This window comes from Macaca fascicularis, chromosome 7 (genome assembly GCF_037993035.2).
Source record: "Macaca fascicularis isolate 582-1 chromosome 7, T2T-MFA8v1.1".
Lineage (NCBI taxonomy): Eukaryota > Metazoa > Chordata > Mammalia > Primates > Cercopithecidae > Macaca > Macaca fascicularis.
Window position 1 is genome coordinate 27,332,062 of NC_088381.1, and position 19,766 is coordinate 27,351,827.

A 19,766-nucleotide genomic window follows, 5' to 3' on the forward strand; every position below is an offset into this window, starting at 1 on the left:
ATACCACAGACTAGGTGGCTTAAAAAACAAATGTTTATTTCTCACAGTTCTGGAGGCTGGGAAGTCCAAAATCAAGGTGCCAGTGTCTGATGAGGGTCTGCTTCTTAGTTTGCAGATTGCCATCTTCTCATTGTACCCTCACACGGTGAAAAGCAAACAGACAGAGGAAGCAAGCTCTATAGAGTTTCTTCTTATAAGGTATTAATTCTGTTAATGAGGGTTCCCCCTTCATGGCCTAATTATCTCCCAGAGGCCTCTCTGGGAGGGGGATTAGATACCATTACATCAGGGATTAGGCTTCAACATATAAATCTGAGGTACGGGGTGGGGACACAGAAAGATTAACTTCATAGCAAAGAGAAAAATTCTTTTCATTGATTGGAAGTCATAACCATTTATCTATCTATCTATCTATCTATCTATCTATCTATCTATCTCTTTATTTTCTGCGACAGAGTTTCGCTCTTGTTACCCAGGCTGGAGTGCAATGGCGTGATCTCAGGTCACCACAACCTCCGCCTCCTGGGTTCAAGCAATTATCCTGCCTCAGTCTCCCAAGTAGCTAGGATTACAGGCATGTGCCACCACGCCCAGCTAATTTTGTATTTTTAGTAGAGACGGGGTTTCTCCATGTTGGTCAGGTTGGTCTCAAACTCCTGACCTCAGGTGATTCACCCGCCTTGGCCTCCCAAAGTGCTGGGATTACAGGCATGAGCCACCGTGCCTGGCCCTCATTATTGTTATTTTTAAATAACACATTTAGGCTGAGCACAAAAGTTAGGTGGCTGTGGTGGCAGGTGCCTGTAATCCCAGCTACTTGAGGGGCTGAAGCGGGAGAAACACTTAAATCTGGGAGGCAGAGGTTGCAGTGAGCTGAGATCGTGCCACTGCAGTCCAGCCTGGGCAACAGCAAGACTATATCTAAAAAAAAAATAAGATAAAATAAAACAATAAAATAGGCTGGGTGCGGTGGCTGATGCCTGTAATCCAGCACTTTGGGAGGTAGAGGCAGGTGGATCACCTGAGGTCTGGTGTTCAAGACCAGCCTGAGCAACATGGTGAAACCCCATCTCAAATAAAAATACAAAAAATTAGCTGGGCGTGGTGGTGTGTGCCTGTAATCCCAGCTAGTCAGGAGGCTGAGGCAGGAGAATTGCTTGAACCCGGGAGATGGAGGTTGCAGTGAGCCAAGATTGCGCCATTGCACTCCAGCCTGGGCGACAGAGCGAGACTCCATCTAAAAATAAATAAATTCAATAAATAAATAAAATAATAATAATAAAATAATGCATTTCTTCTGTATGCTCTTTATTCTTCCAAATTAGATGAGGGATAGATACAGTAAAAGAAACAGAAACTTAAAATTTTAAGCCTATTAAATCAAGAGCAAAAAGACAAGAGTCAAGTAATGAAGCATGAATATGTTAGGAGTATATTTACACTATGGGCAGCTACTAAAAGTGAGACTAAAACCTAGCTACCTTTTAAAAAAAATCTCGTCAAAATCTGGTTTTCTTGGTTACAGTGTTAACCAAAGAATTTTCACAACTGTTGTAGGTAAACAGATCCATTTACTAATATGTTGGGTTTTTCCCCCCTTTTTTTAGGGGGTCTAGCTATATTGGTCAGGCTGGATTTGAACTCCTGGGCTCAAGTGATCCTCCCACCTCATCCTCCCAAGTAGTCGGGGCTACAGACATGCACCACCATGCCCAGCAACCTCACTACCTATTTGGACAACCAAGACAAAAAGAGAAGTATGATGGACTGTTTTTAGGGTATTGTATTTTGTAATTGATATGTGCATAAAATGTATTTGGAATTTTCCCACACAAGCAGATAGAGAAACCCCTTTTGCCCTACAACATAAAAGGCACCGTGTACCAGTTTTTCCAAAGTTGAGTGTTTGTAAGTGCAGGACTGGCTCTCCTCCATTTGTTTTTTTTTTTTTTTTTCCAGACAGAGTCTCACTCTGTCGCCCAGGCTGCAGTGCAATAGTTCCATCTTGGCTCACTGCAACTTCTGCCTCCCAGGTTCAAGCAATTCTCGTGCCTCAGCCTCCCGAGCAGCTGGGACTACAGGCGGGCGCCACCATGCCCAGCTAATTTTTTTGTATTTTTAGTAGAGTTGGGGTTTTACCATGTTGGCCAGGCTGGTCTGGAACTCCTGACCTCAGGTGATCCGCCTGCCTCAGCCTCCCTAAGTGCTGGGATTACAGGTGTGAGCCACCGTTCCCGCCCTGCTTTCTTGTTTTAAAACCAGAACAGTCCTGATTTAGACAAATAATCTATTCCTTACCTCTGTTATAACACCCAGCAAGTAGTTACGAAAGATGTTTTTTGCTCAGTCTCATTGGGTGTATTCAAAGTGGAAGTTGAAGAGTTTTTCCCTCAGGGCAAAAGGTTTTCATTCTCTCTGCGTGCTTTCCCTTACACAATGACTTCAGAGACTGGCAACATAAATGTTGCTTAACTTGTTCAGATGAACATGAAGGTAGAAGCTACCGCCTTAGGATTCAGAACCTGCAAGTGAGGTTAGACCTCAGAAGTCATCAAGTCCTAGTTTTGAGGCCCATGGGATGGCCTGGCATTTTTGTTTGTTTGTTTTTTCTCTCTGTTGGCCATTGAGCATAAGCAGAGAACTGATGGCTGTGAAAGCTGCCTGGAGGCCTGGCAGCAAGGGTTTTACCTGAACTATTTGGGAGAGGAAGTCCAGTCTTCCCTAGCTAACAGAAGAGGGCCTCTCTTCACTAGCACCTTGCCTAACCTTTAGATAAGGCACCTACATTCAATTTTGCATAAAGTGGTTGATTTCAGAGCAGCCAAAGCAGAAGTGAAACCAACTTGGTGAATCTTATGGAAAGACCCTTCCTGGTGCTCACAGTGGGGTAACAGAGATTAGGTTTGCCTGATGGATGTGATACGAAAGAGAAGGAACACTCAAGAAAACAGAGTCATGGAATACTTTTAGAATATGAAAACAGAGGCCGGGCGCGGTGGCTCAAGCCTGTAATCCCAGCACTTTGGGAGGCCGAGACGGGCGGATCACGAGGTCAGGAGATCGAGACCATCCTGGCTAACCCGGTGAAACCCCGTCTCTAGTAAAAAAATACAAAAAAAATAGCCGGGCGAGGTGGCGAGCGTCTGTAGTCCCAGCTACTCGGGAGGCTGAGGCAGGAGAATGGCGTAAACCCGGGAGGCGGAGCTTGCAGTGAGTCGAGATCCGGCCACTGCACTCCAGGCTGGGCGACAGAGCGAGACTCCGTCTCAAAAAAAAAAAAAAAAAAAAGAATATGAAAACAGAAATAGTTTACCTCCTCTATGGTTTTATCTGAGGAGCTTGAAGACGTAGAATATTTAGCTCCCAACTTTAGCTCACTATGCTGGTTTCTACCCCAATGTTAGATTCTGAAACAGTCTTGCGAGAGCGAAAAATCCAGGATGTAATATGGTCTGCTACTGCCCTTATCCAGGCTCAATGAAAGACATCTTATATGTGTGTGTCAAAAGGTTGAGGATTGGTTGGTAATCTTTACACAGGAGCCTACGTCTGCAAATGGGCTTATGTGGCTTTCTTTAATTACAAAGTAGACTAGGTATTAGCAATTAATTACCCTACTCAAGAAATTCCACTACAGAGTCTTGTCCTTAACAGGATTACTGTTCCATGTAGGCCACTTTTCCCTCTGTGAATCCCAGCCCAAGTCTTGGTGGTGATTCCTCCTCCAGCCCCTTCATCCTTTCAATTTCCACACCTGGTGTCTACCAAAAACCCACTCTGAGCTTCTGCAGAGTGCCACTTTATTCCACGGAGGTGGCAAGCATGTGGATGGGAATGGGCGTTGCTCTAAATTAACCTCCTACACATGTTCCCTCATGTGCACAGGGCATTTGCATTTTAAGCAAATCTTTTCTATATTTTACTGGTCACAGTATAATTTTACCTGCAATACAAATAAAACAGTGATTACATTTTCTTTCTAGTAATTGGCTGTAGGAATCACATACTCTTATTAAACTCTTCCTGTCAGTTTATACTGCATCGTAATTTTAGTTTATCACAGTGCCTACGTGCAATGCTACCTGATACTCCCTCCTGGAAAAGAATTTTGTTCTGTTGTGCTTACTTTGCTCTTTTCTGTACAAACTCCCTTTTATATACTTTTATGATTTATTGGCATTATGAACCCTCTAGCCTCCTTTCCCGACCGGGCTCAAACACTTGGGAGTGATATGCGTTCTCTCCCTTTCTAGTTGACTCTTTCCTGGCTCCTTTACTCTTCCTTCTCCCCATCTCCTGCTTTCTTGTCACTGGCTTCTCCAATATGCTTTTTCCTCTTGTTCTCTCTTTGCCCAGCCTTATAGCACCCTCTAAGAAATGTGTTTTGCAGAAGGAAGGTCTCTGTACACTGTTACTACTTTCTTCTTTGGCTGTGTTCTTAGTTTTTGTGTCATTTCTGGGAACTCTGCTACAGTAACATTCCATGGAGGAAAGTTGAACACCAGTGAAAGGAGAGAGAAAGCTGGGGAAAGAAAGAGTGGAGGGAAGATGGAGAGGGGCTCAGGGAGGATCCCAAGCAAGTTAACATGAGGCATCTTGCAGTAAACTCTACAAATAAACACACTTTTCACAATGTTTTACTGTCTACAAAGCAGTTTTCATAAGTTACCTGATTATCTGGTAACAAATATAGGCATGCTTCTTAACATTTTGCAGATGAAGAGACTGGAGCTATAAATTAAGAATAATATAAACTGTGATGATGCAGCTTATAAAAGCAGAGTTAGGATTTGAGGCTTCTGACTTCAGGTCTCTTTCTTTTCCCACCATTCCACAATGCCAGGAAAATGGAGTTGAACTCGGGGAGAATTCAAGTCACCTTTCACAAGGCTATGTTTTCCATAGGTTCAAAAAAACCAAAAAATCCAGACTTATGCCCTAGTTTATCATGATTAATTTTTCTTGTGGTAAGTTTTGTTTGTTGTAGCAACAATAAATGAATTACTTTCCAAACTGGGAATATCCCTTTGTAGCCAATGAAGGAATGAGTACAAGTGTGGAGGAGTAAATCTGCATAAAGATAAATATAACTTTAGAAAATTCTTGAGACATTGACAGAGCCTTGGACCTAATTTCTAAATGGGTAGAAAGCTCTCTTTTAGAACAGCTTCTCTGCAATCCTGTGTAGAAGTGGGAAGATGAACATGGAGACTATTCAAGGCAGGGGTGGTGGACTTAGTGGGTCATTTTCACTTTTTTCAGTTTCAAAATCTTACAGATTCTATTATTTTTGGCTCTTTCTGTGTCTTTGAGAACTGCTCTTTCTACCTTAAATCACCTCCAAAATCACCAGGGCAAACATTCCACACAAGAAGCTTATTTGAACTTCAGGTCTCTAGAAAACAGACTGCTGTGTCATTGCATTTGGAAAGCAATCATTTAAAGATAGTTTTCAGGCAGGTGAAAGACCAGCACAACAAACTGATAAAACTGCCTCTGTCATTTGATCTCCTGCAGCCATTCTGGAGAGAAGACATTCTTGTTAGAAACTTGAGCAAGAAGCTCTGGTCAGGAGACTTCTCTTTTATTAGGATCCTGCCTCACGTTAGAGGTCAAGTTACAACTCCCCTCAAAATTGCTCTGTAATAGGCTGCATTACATAGAAAATTCCAACAAAGCACTGGAATGTCTGAGTTAAGAGAACTCTTTGTAAATTAAGAAGAAAAATAAAGTTCAGCAGCATAATCCTATCTCTAAGCCAAATCTGGATAATATTAAAGGACTTCCAAATAACACCATTTAACTCTTTATTTGCGAGAATTATAAGAGTTTGCACTCTGAGCGATGTCCCATCCCCTGCTCCCCAAACCCCAATAGAAGCAAAGCAGCTAGCAACACTCTACCTCATAAACTTAGTATTTAAACTGTGCAAAGGTGAAGAAAAAAGGTGAGAATAAAAAAGGTGAAGTGGGAAGATGGCAAGGAAATGTCCCATTCTTAAACACCTTTTAAAAAAAGAACCGTAGTCCCAGCACTTTGGGAGTCCGAGGCAGGAGGATCACGAGGTCAAGAGATCGAGACCATCCTGGCCAACATGGTGAAACCCCGTCTCTACTAAAAACACAAAAATTAGCTGGGGCTGGTGGCGTGCACCTGTAGTCCCAGCTACTTGGGAGGCTGAGGCAGAAGAATCACTTGAACCCGGGAGGCGGAGGTTGCAGTGAGCTGAGATCACACCACTGCACTCCAGCTTGGTAACAGAGCAAGACTCCATTTAAAAAAAAGAACTGTAATGCCAAGATTTGCTCAAATAATTTCCTCAATTTCATGGGGACCCAGAGTCCATTGACCCTGACACCTTCCACTGCCTCTCATGGCCACTGTGTCCTCAATGCCCCTTCTTAGCCAGCTTCCATTTGCAGTCTTTGCATGCACCAACTTATTTGCCTCTCTCTCCTTTCAAAGTACAGTATGTGCCTGGCAGTATCTTAGATATGGTTAAAACCAACTCTCTGCCTAGTTCATGCTTAAAAGTGTTGGGGGAAAACATGCAACCATGCTGACTAGACTCACTTTAAGTTCACAATCATTCACGATTATGGGCATCCTGTTGCCCTCCATGCTGCCTGGCTGTTCTTTTTTTTTTTTTTTTTTTTTTTTTTGAGGCAGAGTCTCGCTCTGTTGCCCAGGCTGGAGTGCCCTGGCATGATCTCTCTTGGCACACTGCTACCTCCTCCTCCCGGGTTCAAGTGATTCTCCTGTCTCAGCCTCCTGAGTAGCTGGGATTACTGGCACTTGCCACCATGCCTGGCTAATTTTTCTATTTTTAGTAAAGATGGAGTTTTGCCATGTTGGTCAGGCTGGTCTCCAACTTCTGACCTCAGGTGATTCACCCGCCTCGACCTCCCAAAGTGCTGGGATTACAGGTGTGAGCTACTATGCCTGGCCACACTGCCTGGCTGTTCTGTCACATTGCTCACGCCCCTAGATGGCTCGTCAAACCTGTTCCCCCCTTTTATGATCAGTGGATCACCTTGCTTAACTGTTTTCTTAAACATTTCTATGTACTCATATTACCCCAATTCCTACAGGACTTATATCCGTTTAGACCTTGGAAGATGGCACCCAGCACTGGCTACATGCTCCTACTCTAGTTGTCATTTACTTCAAGGGCAGCATATTTACTGAAGGTTAAAACAACAAGATAGTACTGTCCTAGGCATGTTCCCTGGCAGCAGTGTCCCTCTGCCTCATGTTGCTGTGCCTCTATTGCTTGAAACGTCAATAAGTGAATGCAAGCTTGTTTAACCCAGGGACCTGAGCATGTGTCTGCCGCCCACACTTCTGCTGAACTACAGTTCACAAGTCTCACTGGGACAGTCTGGGAAGATGCTAGCTGTACAGACTGCTTTTGCTTCTCACTGCTGTTACCCCATCGAACTGTCACCCAGAGACCTGCCCAGAGTTTGCAGGTGCATGTCCAGGAGTAAGGTGGGACCACACAGGTCAGCACTTCGGTAGGACTGTCCCTCACTGAGTCCTGCCCTGCTTTCTGCCACCTCCCCTGATGTCTGCCAGAAGAAGAGGCCATGCAAGAACTTAGGAAAAAAAAGCAGTGGGCACATTCATAATGGCTACCATTTACCAAGTATCTGTTGTGTGCCAGGTGCCTTACACACATTCACTCACCTAATTCTAACAACTGCATTCCAAGGTGTCATTATTCTCATTTTATAAATGAGAAAACTGAGGCTTAGATTACATAATATGCAGAAGCCTCACTGCTAATAAAGGGTAGAGCCTGCATCCGGACCCAAGTCTACCTGAGTTCAAAGCCTATGTTCTTTTCACGACACTACTGCCTATTCATTTATGTCAAAATGAGAGCTTAGAGTTCACTGCAGACCTTCAGTAGGGGTCTCCAGCTTTCTTAGAATGCTGTGTGCTACCCAAATATTTTATTTTCTTCGTTAAGTGCAACAATTTGTGTTAATACATGCAATTATATAAAATCAGAGCATGAACATGACCTGATAAACTTTGTATTTATTTTCATTTTGACTTGGACATCTAATAGGCATCTGAAACTTAACACATACAAAACCAAATTCCTGAAGGCCATCTCTCTGCTAACTGTAGCTCATGTAGTCTTCCCCAGCTTAATAAATGGCAACTCCATTATTCTAATTGCCCTGGCAAAAAAACCTTGGTGCCATCTTTAATTCTCTTTCTGTCATAGAACATCAGAAAATCTTGAGGACTCTACCTTTAAAATATATTAGAATATATTTTCTATTGCTGTTACTACCCTGCTCCAAGCTTCATTTTCTATTGGCCTGGATGATGGCAGTAACTTGTTTCCTACCTTTTTGTCTCCTGACAGCCTTCACTCAACATTATGTTCCAGAGTAAGCCGTTAAGATGGAAGTCAGCCTTCCCCACTCCCACGGCTTCACACGACTAGCCTAAAAAAGAAAGACAGAAGTCAGGTCGTATCGTCCTTCTGCTCAATATCATGGATTGGCTTCTCATATCACTCCAAATAAAATTTAAAGTCCTTAAAAAGCTTATAAGGCTATATATCATCTAACCCCTCCTTCGCTACCTGAATTACTTCTACTTCTCTCCACCAATCTCACTCTGTTCACACTGGTTTCCTTGTTTTCATAAACATATTATGACTACTTCTGCCTCAGGACATTGTGTTTGCTGTTCACCCTGCTAGGAGATCTCTTCTAGATACCCACATGGCTTCTCCCTCGCTTCCCTTCTATCTCCACTCAACTATCGCTTTATCAGTGAGGCCATCCCTTTAATAACTGTGGTAGCTAGTGTCCAAAAATGGCCCCCAAATGAGCCACATCTTCCAATATTCTCAGCCTCACAGAGTCCTCTCCCCTTGAATCCAGTGGTCCCTGTGACTTGTTTTGACCAACAGAATGTGGTGGCAGTGATGCTTGCCTGACTTCCAAGTCTACATCTAAGAAGCCTTGCAGTTTTCGCCTGGATTTTTTGGAATACTTGCTTCAGGAGAAGCCACCAGCATGGGAGAAGCCTGACTACTCAATTCCCCCATGCTGTGAGAAAGCCCAAGACAGCCACATAGAAAGGTCATGTGCAGACAGAGTAATGCCTGGCCAGACCCTGGTTGTTCCAACCTTCCCATCTGAGGGGCCAGCCATGTGAATGAAAAAGCCGTTTGGTATGTCCAGCCCATTTAATTACTCAGATAACTCTGACCCCATTTGCCATATGACCGCAACTGCTTAAAGACCTCAGGGAACCTACAAGATCCTACATTTTTTTTCTTAAATTTTTTTTTTTTTTTTTAAATTTTAGAGACAGGGTCTCACTCTGTCACCCAGGCTGGAGTGCAGTGGCACAGTCATAGTTCACTGTAAACTCAAACTCTGAGTTCAAGCAATCTTCCTGCCTCAGCCTCCTGACTAGCTGAGACTATTAGTGCATGCCACTACACCCAGCTAATATTTTTTGACCAATAGGATTCAGGGTGTTTTGTTGTGTGGCAATGGATACCTGAAACAGAAATCAATATATTACACTCCTTCCCGCATATATAATGACACTCCATATCCTCCTTAACTTGTTGTATTTTTCTTTTGTTGTATTTACCATCTGGCTTACTGTGTATCTACCTATTTGTTATTGTCTCCCTGTCCCCTCTGGAACACAAACTCTGGGAAGGCAGAGACTTTGTCTTATTCATTACTGTATCTCGAGTGCCTGGAATACTGTCTAAGACAGGCCTTCAATACATTTTGTTAAATGAATGCATATCTTTAATTTAATTTAATTTAATTTAATTAGATAAGTTTACTTTTTGTAAACATAACAAGTCCACAAAAAGACTGAAATTAATTTAAATTGCCCAGGCCGACAGGCTTCCCTCTTATGGACACAATAGCTGGAGCTGTCTAAAATACTGCAATCTTTGCCTTTCCACTGAAGCATACCTTCCAAGGGGGAAGGAGTAAGATTCTGCTCCTTTAATACATACTGAGCCCAGGAGAAAGGGACTAGACATGTATGGACTGAATGTCTGTGTGCCTTACAAATTCATATGTTGAAATCCTAACCCCCAATATGATGGTATTAAGAAGTGAGACCTTCGGAAGTGATTAGGTCATGAAGGTGAAGCCTTCAGGAATGGGATTAGTGCCCTTATAAAAGAGACTTCAGTGAATTCACTAGCCCTCTTTCTGCCATGTATGGAAGATGGCCATCTATGAACCGGGAAGCAGGCCCTCAACAGACATCATATCTTCCAGCACTTTCATCTTAGACTTCCTAGCCTCTAGATCTGCAAGAAATAAATGTTTGTTGTTTAAGCCACCTAGTCTATGCTATTCTGGTATAGTAGACTGAACTAAGACAAGAAAAAAAAAAATGGTGTCAGGCAGATTCCAGGAGAACATCCCTTAAACATAACCCAAATGGAGATGGCTATCAGAATCATCAAACCCTGTTGAGGAGCTCTTGTCAGTAGATCTGTGCTACACAGTGCCACCTCTCCCTTAACTCACTTCTGGAAGGACTCAATAATTCCTCCTTATTCCACAAGCACTTCTTGAATGCCTACTCACTCTCTTATGATAAAATATCCATTCCCCCCTTTCACAAAATTAGTCAGAATAAAGAAAAACCATTGGGTTGAAAAACTTGGAATAGAATGTTTAAAGTGATTTAGAAGTTTGGACACAATAATTTTGCTTGCGTTAAAATAGTTCAAGATCTCATCTCAACCACTTTGTGGGAAAATTGCTAGCATAGAGATGTTTCAGCTGTTAGCTTGGTTGACGTTTTTGTTTTGGCATTTCTGGAAAACAGAGGAAGGGGCTGAAGCTCATATATTCTTGGAGAAATAAGGCAAACAGCACAGCTCAGGGATGGGCTGGTGATGTGGCATTCTGTGTCAAGTAAGGAACACCCTGCCATCTCCTGGGCCTCAACTTCAGATTTCTGGACAGCACCTTCTCAGGCAAGAATACATATTTTCCCAGGAACAAGCAAGAAGGCTGCCCAATCCATTTAGATTCATATGGAAAGAAAAGAGACACTGCCTCAACCTCAAAAGCAACAAAGCAGGCAGAGACGAAGTACAAGCTCAGAAACTCACAATAATTGCTTTACTAACCAGAATACCTAGTTAGCTTCTCTGCTGGAAATATCTGCAGTTAGGTTTTCTCAAAGTGCTCTTAATGATACAGATTAGCTACAAGTTTTACTTTTTGTAAAGGGCCCAGTGGGTAATTTTTCCAGAACGAAGGGTGAATACAACGAAGAGTCAAGTTTTTACCTTTCTCTAGACTGAAAAATTCTAGCTTTAAAATAATAGCTTTTCTATATTATTTCAGTACCCTGCCCTCCCCCCTCCTTTAAAAAAATAAATCTTATAGGTTAAGTTTGGGCATCTGGTTGAAAAAACCCCATTTAAAAGATTAGAAAATTGAGAGTTAGAGAGTCTTAAGATCAGCCAGTACATGAGCCAAATCTTCAGATACAAAATCCATGTGTTCTCCACGGTGGAACACTGTAAAATTAAACTACCATACACTTACAAAGCCTTTTTTTTTTTTTTTTCTTAGCCAGAGTCCTGCTCTTTCGCCCAGGTTAGATTAGTGGCACGATCTCGGCTCACTGCAACCTCTGCCTCCTGAGTTCGAGATTTTCCTGCCTCAGCCTCCCGAGTAGCTGGGATTACAGGTGCATACCACCACTTTCCCAGCTAATTTTTGTATTTTTAGTAGAGACAGGGTTTCACCATGTTGCCCAGGCTGGTCTCGGACTCCTGACCTCAGGTGATCCACCCGACTGAGCCTCCCAAAGTGCTGGGATTACAGGTATGAGCCACTGTGCCTTGCCTCACAAAGCTTTGAAAAGCATTCCTTAATAAGGCCTCAAGGATGAACATGTCCTTGTGTATTTTTTTTCTGTGAAAATGAAACTAGTCTAAAATCTCCATGCAACTGTAGCTGGAGAAATAAATATTGATCCAGTTTCCTCCTATAATTCTGTTTTATTTCATAGGAGCTTAGAGTTAGAGGCAAACTTTAGACATTATTTAGTCCTAATCCATCACAAATTATAAGAAAAAACTCAAAATAGCTTTATTTAAAAGGAAGTATCTTCAGATATAATGCTATTTTCACACACGATTGATACATTTATTAGGATGAAAATCATATTAGAATAAAATATCTTTGAGGCTACAATTGGTCCTTTTTATGTGAATAGTAAAATTAAAGGTTTAAAATATATGCTAAGATGAAGATGAAAAATATTATTTTAGGAAGACTGGAAAATACAATGAAGGTTTGGCTTTCATACAAGGTTTGGATTTGTTTTTTAGATTCTTCCCAGTAATTAGATTTAGGGTTTAGAGTATCTCATGTGACTCTCCTATAAAAACAGACATTTTAACCAAGCACTGACATGCAAAATAAAAACAAAAAACTTTTTCCTTCAGGGACTAGCCCAGCTATAGTTGGAAGTTCAGTAATGCAAAAATACACATACATAGTAATTAAATCTAGCTTCCAACAAACTTAAAGTTAAATTTTAATGACTTTTTATGGCTGGGTAATAAATTGTATGTAAATGAGTCATGGATGGAGACCTTAGTATATATAAAATGTCAAAAACCAGTACTGATTGATATATTGAAAAGAAAAGAGGCCTTGAAAATCTGTGTTCTAGATCTAACTCAGCCACAATAGCTCCTTAACCAAATCATTCAGCTGTTTTGGGCTTCGGTTTCCTCATTTGTAAAATATGATAGTTACATTTGGTAATTATAATTAATGTTTTTGTGGTGTTTATGTCTCTAAAGCTCTTTCCTGTGTATGATCTGACTTCACATATAATTCTTTGAAGTAAGAAGAACAGATAATGTCACTTTTAGTATACAGATGAAGAAACAGCCTCATAAAGGCTAAAATATATGATCAAAGGCTGTACACAGTTTGTAAATGGATTTAGACTCAGATGTTCAGACACAATTTTATGTAGGTAGACAGTATACCTACCACCTCTAAAAGTCTGATATAATAGAGTTGTGTTTAGTCATTACTCAATTATAACTAGACTTTTAAAGTACCTTAAACACTATTCAGCAGGTACACCATGTTCTTTAGCCTGCAGGACTGAATGCTCTTATGGTTTCCCTGCAGGAGGATCCAATTAAGTGCTAAGTTAATAGCCAACTTTATAGCCAAGCTAATAGAAAAGCCACATTACACTGGCTCCGTCCTGTCAAACCACTTTTAAGACTTTGTGCTGATTTATGTCTCTGATATTCACTGTAATCTCTGGGTTACTATAAAAATGCACTCTTCCATTGCTCTGTTACTAAGATGTGTTAAGAGTCACAACAGTAGTCAGAACACCAATAAGTAAATAACGTAAAGAGTATTCAAGTAGTTTAAGAAATGATGTTAGTTATGTGTCTCCATGCTCTCCCCACAGATATTTAACCCTAGGCATTTGGTAAATCTTAACAAGCCATTATTTTCACAGTTCTTGATTTCCACTTGAAGTCAAGCCAAATATTATGTTCGTTTACATTTGCATGGCATACTTTTGTATCTTTCAAAGTGCCTTCGCATTCATTATTTCATTTTATTCATATATAATGCTAATAACATGTCATTGAAATTGTTCTCTGCGGTTGCCAAAATAGCTATTTCTTTATTTATGTTTTACTTTTCTGTCTGTTTTTATCCCATCCAGGCATTTAAAATGCTAAAAAATGAACAAAACTGGACTGTCATAGAACTTCCATGAAGACAACAGAAGGATGAATAGTAAAGTGTGCTAATTCCACCTAAAGTTAGTAGGGCCCGAAACCGAGAGAAGCAACGATAATAAAATAAAGTAACATATTTCAAAAGTGATAAATCAATCTAAAAATATAACCTAGGTTCAGTCTTCAAATGTGTAATTTCAAAGAATGAGAGAAAATTGGTAGGAATTGGTGAGAATACCTTTGTGGCAGAAATGCCAGTAACACTGAAGGATTTAGAAGGTCTAAATAAATTTAATTATTTTTAAAAGATAAAAAGAGGCCGGGAGCGGTGGCTCAAGTCTGTAATCCCAGCACTTTGGGAGGCCGAGACGCGCGGATCACGAGGTCAGGAGATCGAGACCATCCTGGCGAACACGGTGAAACCCCGTCTCTACTAAAAAGTACAAAAAAACTAGCTGGGTGGCGGGTGCCTGTAGTCCCAGCTACTTGAGAGGCTGAGGCAGGAGAATGGCGTAAACCCGGGAGGCGGAGCTTGCAGTGAGCTGAGATCCGGCCACTGCACTCCAGCCTGGGCAACAGAGCGAGACTCCATCTCAAAAAAAAAAAAAAAAAAAGATAAAAAGAAATAATTGAACACAACTTTACTAAAGGCCATGAATATTCATTGTAAGAGAAGAAGATGCAAAGTGAGATTTGTTGATGTTTTGTCAACGATAGGAGTCAAACTCTGTAAAATACTTGAAGAAATTTATTCTGAGCCAAATATAAGTGACCATGGTCTGTGACGCAGCCCTCAGGAGGTCCTGAGAACATGTGCCCAAGGTGGTTAGGGTACAGCTTGGTTTTATATATTTTAGGGAGGCATGAGACATCAATCAAATACATTTAAGGGCTGGGGGCAGTGGCTCATGCCTGTAATCCCAGCACTTTGGGAGGCTGAGGTGGGCGGATCACTTGAGGTCAAGAGTTTGAGACCAGCCTGACCAACATGGTAAAACCCCATCTTTACTAAAATACAAAAATTAGCTGGGCATGGTGGTGCACACCTGAAATCCCAGCTACTCAGGAGGCTGAGGCAGGAGAATCACTTGAATCCGGGAGGTGGAGGTTGCAGTGAACCAAGATCGTGCCACTGCACTCCAGCCTGGGTGACAGTGTGAGACTTCATCTCGAACAAACAAACAAACAAACAAACAATCCAGATACATTTAAGAAATACATTGGTTTGGTTCAGAAAGGTGGGACAATTCAAAGTGGGGGTTTCCAGGCTATAGGTAAATTTAAACATTTTCTGGTTGACAATTGGTTGAGTTTATCTGTAGACTTGGGATTAATGGAAAAGAATGTTCAGGTTAAGATAAAGGATTGTGGAGGCCAAGTTTTATTATGCAGAGGAATCTCTCATATAGCAGAGTTCAGGGAGAAAGCAGGTTGTAAAATGTTTCTTATTGGACCTAAAAGGGTGCCTGGCTCTTAGTTGATTATCTCCTGGATCTGGAAAGAAAGGAAGGAAAACAAAAGGGAAAGGGAATTCTCTATAGAATGTGGATTTTTCCCACAAGATACTTTGCAGGGCAATTTCAAGGTATGGCAAGGAAATATATTTTGGGGTTAAATATTTTTTCCTTGTCTCATAATGTTATGCCAGAGTCAGATTGAAAAGTCATGATATACAGGGTCAGATAAAACCCATCTGATGAGAATTTATGGTTTGTAGGACATGACTCCTTAGACCCCTTAGATAGGAATTTGGGCAAAATAAAAAACAGAGCTTAGTCCTCTATCCCCCTTCTTGGCCAAAAAGTATTTCACAAAATGCATATGCAGGCCAACAAACAGCAACAGGTCCCATAATGCTAGGAATGCTCATTCCTAGAGTAGTCTGGTTGGGTGGTAATAATTTTAAGTATTTGTAATTTGGATCATGGCGGGAGGACATGGTCTGACCTGATGTAATAATCAATAGTTTAAGGAGTGAGATGGAGTCAGACCTAGGGTTTAGTATTAAAAAATCCCAGATCATACCTATTTTGTGAGCTATCATGATCTGGGTCTTCAATTGTGCCTTGTTCATTTTGCTGTAACTGGCATAACATTTACAAGAGATATATAATGCTAATACAGTGATAAATACCCAGATAAATACCGAGACAAATACCAAAATACCCAAGATAGCAAAGATTAGGCATCCAAGAAGATTATAGGTAGAGTCAGAGGGCAGTAAACAATCTAACCAGCCAAAAAAACCACTGCATGCGTCATCATATTCTTTGATCAGACTCACAGTGTGCTTACCCTCCTTATCAAGGGTCATTTGAACTTTATGATAAATCTTACTTGAGAATTGTAGGACTGACACTAAATCAGAATCTAATAAATTTAGTCTCTCTTCCGGCCAATTTATCTCTAAGGGTATAACATCCTGAGGAGGGTATATATCAAATGCAAGGAATGCCTGGTCCTCAATGTCTAAATTGTTACAGGACTTATTAACAGTGGACAAATATATTTTTCTCACCACTTTTGTATTGCACCATATACTGGTATTTGGGAGAGAAAAGGAGGTTTTGTTACAGAAGTCATATAATTCTACAGTGGCGTTTTGTTGTCCCTCCCAACAGAAATGGCCCTTCCTTATATACCAGATGCTATGTCCCATAGGGGTGGATATTAGAGGCCAAGTTTAGGAAAAATCAGGGTTCCAAGTGGTTTGAGGGCATAGCCATTCTCCTTTTCTATTTTCATAATCTAAAAGGAAGATGGAATACTATGTGTTATTATCAGCTAAAATAGCCCACCTATTTCCCAGGGGCAGTACCTTTGAGCCTCATTTAACTTCGGTGCCTGTGCTCTGAGAATACAATGTTTAAGGTCACATTTAATGTCTAAAAATCTCCATAAGTTTGGAGGAGCACATATTTTCCACAGGTGTTTGGATTGGGCCTCAGTACTGAGGATCGTAGGCCATTGCTTCATATCCACCTCCAATTCCATTTGTAATAAAATAGACATGAGCCCCTATCAGGTAAGAGTACATGCTTGTTCCCATCTTTGGATTTGGGAGTACGTTTTCACGGTTTGTCGTTGCTTCTATCCATTTGATGAGTGCTGCATTATCTTTTAAAGCAGCTTCCCATCCTTTTCCCTCTTCCTGGAATAGCATTTCTTCAATGTGCCCTATTTTTGACAGGGAATTTTTTTTTTCTAAAGAATGTCTCTCTTCATTAGCCATGAACTCAGCTTGCCTCAGTATGCCTTGCCCAGCTCCGACTCCTCCAGTGAGGTCATGCTTTAGTTTTTTGGGTGGCCAATTTTCATGTATCTATCAGGAATGCTGTTGCCATTCTACACTGATGCCATTTGTACAATTTGGATAAATGGAATCAATGCAGAACCGCTGGGTATCCCAAACAATTGTTAGGTGAGTGGAGGTTACACCTAAATATGCTCTTGTCTGGGTATTCCATAAGGCTTCCCAGTGGCACCCTGGTTTTAGGGTGGAATTTGTGCTGTCAGGGACCTCTGTCCACCAACTGACTCCCATAAATAGTTCTTTAAGGGCAGTGTCAGTGTGGTTGGTGCTGGATAGGAGCATCCAGCCACAAGCACAGGGCTGGTGGCTATTTGGGCAGGCCATGCTATGGCAGTTTACACAGGAGACATTGTAACAAGGCAGTTGTCTCAAATGACCATCCCCAATATCTATTGTTATGCAATGTTCTACCTGGTTAAACCCCCTCAGTGATCATCCTGAGGCATTGTTAGGCAAGTATTTCTGCAGGGCGTCATATTTGGTTGCAGCCCTATAATAGAGGTACCTAAAAAGTGGGGACCTTGGGGAATGTTTAGAATGGTGCTGTTCCATGTAACTGTCTTCATTTCCTCTGGTCTATAACATACCAAATGATGTGGGCTCCACCTGCAGGAAGATTGCTGAGGTTTGCAGGGGACCAGGAGAAATTTTCAGGTTTGAAAAGAGGAGTGTGGGGTAGGTAGACAGAGGAGATTGTGGGAATGAGAATGAACAAGTAAAACATTTTCCTGGCTTTAGCAAGGGAATGTATAGCTGCATCCATTTAGAAAGTTATCCCAAAGAAGATTGCATAGATTCCAAACAGCTTCTTAGGGGTCTCAGTTAAAACATTTGGGTTTTAGCAATATTCTATAGCAAGGAAAGTAAGAATGATAGTTATTTTAGGGTTCTCGCGGACTGGCCTGGTCCAGCATCTCTGGAAGTATGTTGGCTTTTGTTGTAGCCCTAGAGACTGGCTGAGCCTCCAGTGTTCTCTTGATTTGCAGGTGGGTGTCAGAGACTGCTACGGAAGTCCAGGGGTGGTCAGGAATGTGGTCAGGTGCTCATTTTAGGCATAAAATGTGAATCCAAGAAGCGATTGCCTTTAACTTTGCAGTGCAAGAGTTGGTTAAAAGCACCTAAAAAGGTCCTTTCTGGAGGGGTTGTACGGAATCCTTCAGTTGGTGTCTTTTCCAATATACCAAGTCACCGGGTTGTAATCCATGATCTTTGGGGTCATCTGCCCCCTGGAGTTCACTGTGGAAAGATTCTGTTACCAGCTTTGTATTATTTGTTAAGGTTTTGAGGAGCTCTTGACAATAGTGCAATATTTCCCCTTTGAGTAAGGCCAGTTTGTATAAGCCCTCATCCAGCCTCACAGGTCTCCCTGTTATGATTTCACAGGGCAATAAACAACGTTTTCCAAAAGGAGTGGATCCAAGATTAGGGAAGACCAGTGGGAGGGCTTTTGGCCAAGGGAGGTTAAAAGCCTCTGTCAACTTAGCTAACCGAGTTTTTATTGTGTCATTTGTCCGTAACACCAATCCAGAGGATTGGGGACGGTAGGCACAATGGAAATGTATTATGAGCCAGATTTTTCAAATGGATTGAACAACTTGTCCAGTAAAACGAGTCCCACAATCACTGTGCAGTTCAGAAGGAATTCTCCAAACTGGAATGACTGTCTCTAACAAAATTTTCCCTACTGTTAAGGCAGTAGCCCTCTGACAAGGACATGCTTCTACCCAATGAGAAAACATACAAACTAAGAACAGCACATATTTGAAATTTGAGGATGGCGGCATCTAGATAAAATCCAACTGCCATGCTTCAAAAGGTCCTACTGGCAAAGGAAAATGACCTTGGGAGCCATGTAAGGGCTTGCCAGGGTTACGTTTTGGGCATATAGTACATCGAACGTATACCTTTTGGGCTACCGTGGGCGATGGTTTCCAAAAGTATTGTTTTACCCATGACACCATTTTTTCAGGGGCCCAATGAGTCATTTCATGAATGAACTGAAGGAAAGGCAATTGCACACCTATGGGAACTATGGGTTTTTTGTTAGGCCTTAGCCATAATTTCTTACTTGGGTCAAACATGCCTCCCTTTTGCTGCCAGGTTTATTTCTCTTGAGGGGCAGATGCTTGCTGATAATGTAAAACAATGTTAGTGATGGTATTTTTAGGACAAAAGGTATATTGCTGTACAGGATAGGCCATCTTTCCTAGGGCAGCATTCTTGGCTGCAGCATCAGCTAGATTATTTCCTTTTGCTTCTTCAGCGTTATTCTTTTGAGTGCCCAGGAATTTTTATGATTGCAAGTTGCTTTGGCATCTGAATTGCTTCTGGTAACTCCGAAACTTGGTGCCCATTTCGTATGGGCTGTCCGGATGAGGTAAGAAATCCTCTCTGTTTCTATAGCATGCCAAAATCATGGGCTACTCCAAAAGCATATTGGCTATCGGTATATATTTGTCAATTTTCCCTTACCTAATTTACAAGCTCTAGTTAATGCTATTAATTCAGCCATCTGGGCTGATTTGACTCCTTGGAGTTGGGCACTTTCGATTATGTCTGTTATGGAAGTGATGGCGTATCCTGCCTGGTAATATCCCTTAAATAAGAACCATCTGTGAACCAAACTAATTCAGCATTCTCAATTGGAGTTTTCCTATAAATCTTCCCTGGGGGAGAGTAAGATATTAG

At 41.5% G+C, this 19,766-nt stretch overlaps 1 long non-coding RNA gene across 2 annotated transcripts in view; it reads right to left on the bottom strand.

Annotated features, from left to right (window-relative positions):
* The window catches only part of LOC123574426 (uncharacterized), a 57,421-nt gene that overhangs the window by 11,377 nt on the left and 26,278 nt on the right, over positions 1-19,766 (bottom strand). Inside the window, exons 2-3 of one of the 2 annotated variants that reach the window (XR_012414970.1) lie at positions 8,366-8,465; positions 4,627-4,731 (exon numbers count right to left, since the gene is read on the bottom strand). This is a non-coding gene — a long non-coding RNA (uncharacterized lncRNA). Of the gene's footprint in view, positions 1-4,626; positions 4,732-8,365; positions 8,466-19,766 lie in introns of those variants that run through there. The other variant, XR_012414969.1, reaches the window with a different exon arrangement.